Genomic DNA, 7,500 nt, shown 5'->3' on the forward strand with positions numbered 1-7,500 from the left:
GTGTGTGTGTATTTAAAACACACAAAAGACGGTGGTGGCTGTTGGCTTCTGACTGGTTCGAAGACAGTGGAGGGCGCCCATGTGAAGTGCCTTAGAGCTAAAACACACAAAAGACGGTGGTGGCTGTTGGCTTCTGACTGGTTCGAAGACAGTGGAGGGCGCCCATGTGAAGTGCCTTAGAGCTAAGGTGTGAAGGGTGGCTTGAGCTTGCCTTAGAAGGCCACGTGGAGGCGCCAAAAAGAAGAAGAAAGCAAGGCATCAGCAGGCTCAAGGCCGCTAGAAAAAGAAAAAAAAAAAAGAAAAAAAAAACGCTGAAGGCACGAGCAGTGGTGGCTGCGGGCAGGCAGTGGAGGCGACTGGCCGGTGTGGCTGACTGGTCAGAAGCCAACTGCAGCTAAGGGCCGATAGGCGGCCAAGAGGTGGCGACAAGCAGAGGCCAGCGAAGAGAAGGAGAGGCCGGTGAAGTTAAAAAAAAATTTTAAAAAAAAAAACACAACCGGAGTCTGTTGGCTGACTGGTTCGAAAGCGGCGTGGTAGGAGGCCGGCGAAGAGGGCCTGGTGTGGCGCAGTGTTGACGGCAGCAGCTGCAGCAGTTGGCGAGCGGAGAAGGCTGCAGAGGCGTGAAGCGTGGAGAAAGCAGCGGGCGTGGCCTGCAGAGGCGGCTGGCAGTTGAAGTGGGGCTAGCGAAGAGAAGAAGAGGCCGGCGAAGCAGTGGTGGCCGGGCCTCAGCTGCCTGCTAGCGGCGAAGGAAGACAGGCGCACCAGTCAAGCGAAGAGGGCCTGGTCGAGGCGCTGGCGTGAAAGGCGAGAAGAAGGAGGCCGCCGAAGGCCGAGCATGCGAGCAGTGGAGTGGAAGGCAGGGAACGTCGGCTGCTAGCCGAGTGAGAAGGCTGACTGGCAGCACTGAAGGGACAGCTGGAGCGTGAAGGTGATGTGAGCAGCAGAGGTCCAAGTGTTGCAGACGGCAGCTGGAAGTGGGAGCGCCTGTTGCAGTAAGCGGTGGTGGCCGTTGATGAAGGAGCTCGTGCAGGTGTTGAAGGCTACCCACGCGCGCCCAGCGACGAATCGGGAGCCTGCAAGCGGTGGCGGATAAGGTAAGTGCACCTTTCAATTTTTTTTTATTTTTTATTTTTTTTCTTTTATTTAATTTTTCGTGTTTTTTTTGTATTCTTAAATTAAAAAATAATAATAATAAATAAATAAATAAACAAAAAATAATATTTTTTTTAAAAAAAAAGAAAAAAAGAGATTAAAAAAGAAAAAAAGAAAAGGAAAAAAAAAAGAAAGAAAAAAAGAGAATAGTTAAAAAAAATTTTAAAAAGAGGAAAAAACAATTAAATTTTAAAAAAAAACAAAAAAAAAATTTTGAATCCATTGTTTCTTATTTAAATTTTTGCATAAGTAAAGTAGCGTTTATTTTTAATTTTTTGGTAATTGATGCATAATTAGTCAATTCATATTTTTTAATTAGGCACGAAATCTATTAGTTAAAAAAAACAAACAAACAAACAAACAAACAAAAAAACCACAAAAAAGAAAAAAAACAAAAGAAAACAAAAGAAAATTTATTTAAGAAGTTTTTTTAAAAAAAATTCTATAAATTGAGTATTTTTTAGGAGTCTATTTTTTTGCATATTTTGTAATTCTTCAATTTTTGCATAATTAGTGTAACCTGTATTTTTTTAATTTTTTTTGTAACTTTGTGCATAATTAGTATTTTTTAGTGTGATTCATAATTTTTGTGTAAATTTTATTAAAAAAAGATAAAAATCATAAAAATATAAAATCATTAAAAAAAACATTTAAAAAACAAATAATAAAAAAATAGGATAGATAGTTACGCCACACATATTTATTTTTTTAGTGATTAGGTAGGTTAAATAAAATATATATATATATATATATATATATATATATATATATATTTATTTAAAAACAAAAACAAAAACAAAACAAAACAAAACAAAACAAAAACACATAAAAAACCAAAAAAATTTGACCTTATGCACTTGCGGTCGGGACGTCTTGTAGATTCTGCCATAGAGCCTAGGGCACCTTCTAGAGTACCTACGCAAGAAAGTGGGACCCAATCGGTAGGCAATTTGGCAGATATTGCTGAAACCCTTTCTGAATCCCAATCCGATACCCTTTCCTCTAGAACAACTAGTTCATTGTCCATGGACAATCTAGGGCCGACAAATAGTCATCCCGTAGCCCCAAATAGGACACCCTCAAGATCCTTTAATCCATTTGAAGCCGACACCATGGGGTTAACACTCAATGTGAGACTCCAATATGTCTACACAAATGCTCAAGGAGCTGAGATCTTTAAGGATCCACAACAACGGTATCTTGTTAAGATCGCCGATATTTTCTCAGAACTTGATAGAGCACCTCTAGTCAATGACCAGGGTAACATGTACATGGGTGGAGATGGTGTTCGCTACGAAGTCACCTACCATCCAGAAAAGGTAGACAAATTAGGGGAGCTCTCTAAAACCGAGTTCTTAGACTTATCAGAACTTTCCAGAGCAAGGGAGTCGAGAGATGACTGGCTCATCGAGCCGGACATGCCTGGACCATCCAATGCCCAGTCCTCAAAGCCATCCATAGATGATTTACTTCTTGTAGATCTCAATTTGGAAAGGGATAGGAAAGGCAAGAGTAAAATGGATCAGGGGGCTGAATGCCAATGGGAGTTTGTACGACAAATTCCTGTGACAAAGGTCTTACAGGATGACCCACTTCAAGAGGTCTATAAGGATTCATTAGAGGGATATTATGCCACAACTAGATTGCCAGAGCTAGATCTTTCTCTAGCTTATGTAGTGGTAGTTGAGAAGCGTGCAGGACACATGAACAGAATAGTTGATAAATGGGCCAATGAATACCGAACCTTAGATTGGAAAGAGATTCGGGAACTCACGTGGAAAGGACAACCATTATTTATGGAAGTGTTCTCAACAAATACAGCCAAACCAGGAGAGACAGCCTTTCTTGGAGAAACTGTTGCTCCTCCCCTACGAGAGTTCACTAGAGAGGGACCTTCAACATCCAAGTGGACCACAGCTAGTAGCCCAACTCTAGCACCAAGATATCGTCCTACACCAAATGTGCGACCACAGGTCACATCACACCAACATCTTTCTCACTATGACAATCGGAGGGTAGGGGAGCCAACTAGGCCTCCTATTAATGCACATCCTGAAATGCGGGTGACAAGATCTTTGGAGGGGTTTGGTGAGGCTGGTAATAGGGTACCCACACCAATTTTGGAAACATGTGGACCATCTTTCCAAAGAGAGGAACAATTTCCACTGAGAGTGAGAGGCCGTAGGCCCTATGATGAGTATTCAAGACAAGTAAGGCCATCAACTCTTCAGAAACTGGTAAAGAAGTATGAAGGGTCAGGAGATCCATACGATCATGTAGCAGCATTTAGGCAAGCAGTTCGAGCTGAGCAAGTGGCTGATAAGCATACTCAAATTGAAGGCTTTGGACTCACTCTTGAGGGAAAAGCCCTGGCTTGGTTTCAGGCATTAGAGGCTTCAGACAAATCTTCTTTACGAGTTTTGGAAGAGAGATTCATTGCAGCTTTTTCCTTGATGGGAATTCAACATGACACAGTAGCACACATCTACTCTTTCAAACAAGGCGAGAATTAGAGTGTTAGAGACTGTGTAAATAGAATGAAGCAGTACATTAATCGTTGCCCAGAAGATGAGAAGCCCGTCCAAAGTCGATTAATTTCTCTCTTCTTAAAAGGCCTCAAAAATTCGACACTGCATACACATCTCTATGCGAAGAAGCATACAAGTTTCAATGAGTGTTGCCATGATGCTATGGATTTCACCGATAACTTCAAGTTCCAAGATGGTTCTGGCCCTGAGGTGAAACCTAGAAATCAGTGGGGTGATGACCAAAGTTCAGGGTCTAGCGCGCTAGTAAATCCAGACCAGATAGCTAACCTAGTGCTAAGGAGATTAGGACAAACCTATCGTCCACCCATGCAGCCACAACAGCAGCAGCAGAGAATGAGGAGTGTACTTCCTACAGGCCCTCATCTTTGTGGAGCATGTGGCGGTGACCATAAAACAGAGGACTGTAATGCCTTTTCTCCTCTAGTCACAAACCAACCCACAAAGAAGTGGTGCCAAGCCTGTGCTTGGAACTTTACTCATACCACACAGGAATGTACTCGCATTGCGAGAATGAGACAGGAACGTGAGCAGCCGAGGGGTGGAGTGGCTCCACAAATGTATCAACAGTATACTAGTTTTGAACGTAAGCCACCGATGGCACAAGAGCAAGCACGACCTGTTCTTGGTGCTCAACCTCCTGCTCCTGGGACGGCTCCTGTAAGGGTTGTGGACTATGATAATTCAAATATGTGTAGAGACTTGGTAAACCCAGGCTATGTGGAAGAAGAATACTCATCATATTCATCCAAAGATAATCTCTTTGAAAGTCCCGCATACCCAAGCCCAGCACTGGACGTTCACCCAGGGGAACAAAACTCTTTAATGTTGCTAGGCGGCTACCAACCTAGGACTCCAGGCCCCTCAGGTCAATGGCAGCCAAGGAAAGTAGAGGCCAAACCAATGGGCCCCTGTTATGAGTGCGGAGAACCCCATTGGGCTCGTGATTGTCCACATCGCTCAAGGCAAGCATCTCGGTCCAATACAACAGTACAACAATTTCCACCAATAGAAAGATATTGTCTAGGGTGTTGTGTAGAACACTTCCCAAAAGATTGTCTGTTGAAACCACATGAGGAGGGCATCTCTCAACCAAAGGTCTCACTTAACCTTGTAGGGGCAGTTCCATCACCACCTTCATCTGAGAATGAGGATGTCGTGCCACTTAGAGTCATGACTCGATCACAGACAAGAAACGCTGAAATACAAACTGATGAGACACCTCGAACTAGGGACGCAAAGACAAATCTAGTGGACAAGACCCTACAGTCCAGTAGAAAAAAAACCACTAGGAGGAAGAAGAATCGAAACAAGCGAACTAAAAGTGCATCCACTAGTTCTCAGGAAACCTCTAAACAAAACATGAGGGATAAAACTAATACATCCCAAGAAGTGCGTGAGGAACATCAACCTCAACCTGGGCCTAGTGTTAAACAAGATGAGGCTAGTACGACTGAGGTTAGTTCTGGGGGTTCTGTTTTTGTGGATAAAGTGAATGAGACTCTAGAGGCCATCATTGATGCTCATAGAAGTCACATTACAGCTTTATCTGAGCTACCCAAGAAGCTTCAAGAATACCCAAACCCTCGTGAGGAGAAGATCAATCTAGCTGTACATCAGCAACTCATTAGGGAAGCTCAGTCAATACTTGAGGGACCACCACCACCTATTCCTCGGGGCCCAACCTCTCTTAAGCCAACATTAGAAACTATACCAGAAGTGTCATCAAGTCGGGAAATGAAAAGTGAGCTCATTTCACAAGCTCATAGCGAAAGGTCTGCACCAATTGACACCCAATTGAAAGGGGGTAATCTGCCACCACCTAGCCTTGTCTTCCCATGCAATGATGAAGTTATTGATGCTAATGAGGACATGGCAAATGAGATGTGGGCTGCAGTTCACGAGAAAGTTCATGAGCACATGTCTTCCATTAGTTCGCCTCCATTCTCTGAGGTGGATTTTACCAGAGCCACAGAAAACAAATTTAGACATCCAAGCATCCAGGAGGAAGTTCAAACAATTGTTTCTCCTAGAAGTAAGCATACAATGAAAACCTTACCATCATATCTGGGAGAATATGAGAACTGTTCTCAAACCTTGAGGATACCCTCCATGCATAAAAGGTTGATAAAGGAGAAAGATATGAGTATGGTGCAAGCTATTTTGTCAGCACCAGTGGCTTGTACCTTACCTTTGCTTGATTTGATAAAAATTCGACCTGAGTTGTGGAATGATATTGCCACATGTTTGTCAGAGTAGGTATTGCTACAAAAGGGTCACCATGAGTGTACTATACACCCTGAGACAAAACATGTTATGCCAGTTCCTATCAACAAAGTAGGAAAATTTTGTGAGGACGATCAGGGAAATGCTACCCTCCCATTAGAAGTGCGAAAAGTATCTTCAACTGCAATACTTGATAGTGGCGCAGGAGTGGGCATTGTGACAAGGTCCATTTGGGAAAAGTGGGGCAAACCAGCTATTAGGAGTACAAGGATGCGCTTGCAGCTAGCAGATGGAAGCTTAGAACATCCCCTTGGGCTGCTTGAGAACATATTGGTCACCACATGTGGGATTGAATATGAGCACACCTTTGCAGTAGTGGATTTTGGAAAACACCCAAACTATGAAGTGATATTGGGTAGACCATTCATGCGACAATTTCAAATGATTCAAGATTGGGGATACAATTATTTGTACCTCCGACATGATTCTGTCATCACAAGGGTCAACCTAAGGAATCACTCATATCGTGATGTAACAAGGTCTCCAATAGATGAGTTTGATTCTGCTTCATCCGAGGGCTCAAAAGTTACATTGTCAGATGGGCGAGAAGATCTATGGATGTGTGGAGCCTCATGTAGGGATTTCAACACTGAGAGACTTAAGGGTAATCGAAGTGTATCAGACGAGGCATACATTCCACAACCCTTCCCTGAGCATTTAATTGATCCATTAGAATGGAGTCATGTCCTTGCAACATTATCGACATGTGCTTTACCGAAACCAATTCAATTTTGTGACTCAGATGGTTATGATATTATTCCTATACGAATGGTACAACCACGTGACCTTCTAGATGATTTGTACTATAGGAATGTATCCACAACAGCACTGCATGTAGAGAAAGTCTCTGCTACTCAACGAGCTTTATCGTGTCAAAGGGGTAATGTTTCTACCTTACCCAACCCACAATCCAAATCTGCTCTTGAAGCTCCAAAACAAATGATGTGGATAATTGATGAGTACTCAAGTGAGGGCCATGGTTGGCATGTTCCAACTACTCTAGTTGCTGCTCAAAGAAGGCCAGGTAAGAAGGAATTATCAATGTGGCTACCCAAAGATGCGTACAAACTTGTACCATCTAGTCCAGTTGCTAAGCCTCCTAAGAAGCACATCATTTCCACACCTAAACCTCGGATTGTTAATCGATGGGTCCCAAAACATGTTCTCAAAGCACAAGGCTATTATGAGGGTGCAAAAGCAATTTGGCTTCCAAAATGCCATGCTTTGCTAGGGGTAACAGAGTCTTTCAGAAAGATTCCAAATACCACCCTTGATTTTCCATATCAGTGGGTGCAAAAGAAATCAACACAAACTCTTCAAGAAAGGAAAGGTGGCTGTGATAGCACCTACAAAACTACTTGTGTTGATCTTCCTAAAACATGTAATGAGTCACCAGTTGTCCCAAATTCTCCTTGTTACACAATTCCACCATCAACTGGTGTACCTAAGACACATCCAACTCCAAAGGAGTCTCATTTGAGCATAGCTTCTAGCATTTCAAAGCCTAAAACCTCTT

Source organism: Cibotium barometz, chromosome 17 (assembly GCF_041138505.1).
Source record: "Cibotium barometz isolate CiBa-2024 chromosome 17, ASM4113850v1, whole genome shotgun sequence".
NCBI lineage: Eukaryota > Viridiplantae > Streptophyta > Polypodiopsida > Cyatheales > Cibotiaceae > Cibotium > Cibotium barometz.